We start from the raw sequence: 311 nt of genomic DNA on the forward strand, positions 1-311 counted from the left end.
AGCGAGCGGACATCTTCGACAGCTGGTCGCTCTGGGCCTTCCAAGGGAAGGGCAAGGGGCACCTTCGCCACCCCACCTCGCCGAAACGCATTTCCAAGTCCCAGCCGCGTGCCAGGCTTGGAGAAGTCATTCCCCTTCCCCGATTTCCTCGCCCTCCCACCAAAACGTGTGGGGCCCCTGCCCAGGCCACCACCACACGGTCCGGGAACGGAGCGGACGTCTGGAAGCAGGGTGACCACAGCTGCCGTGAGACGGAGCGTCCTGGAAAGGCACGCGTACCCCGACGGCTACTGGCGTCTCCCCACCTCGGG

Source organism: Phaethon lepturus, unplaced genomic scaffold, assembly GCF_000687285.1.
Source record: "Phaethon lepturus isolate BGI_N335 unplaced genomic scaffold, ASM68728v1 scaffold45178, whole genome shotgun sequence".
In the NCBI taxonomy this organism is placed as follows: Eukaryota; Metazoa; Chordata; class Aves; order Phaethontiformes; family Phaethontidae; genus Phaethon; species Phaethon lepturus.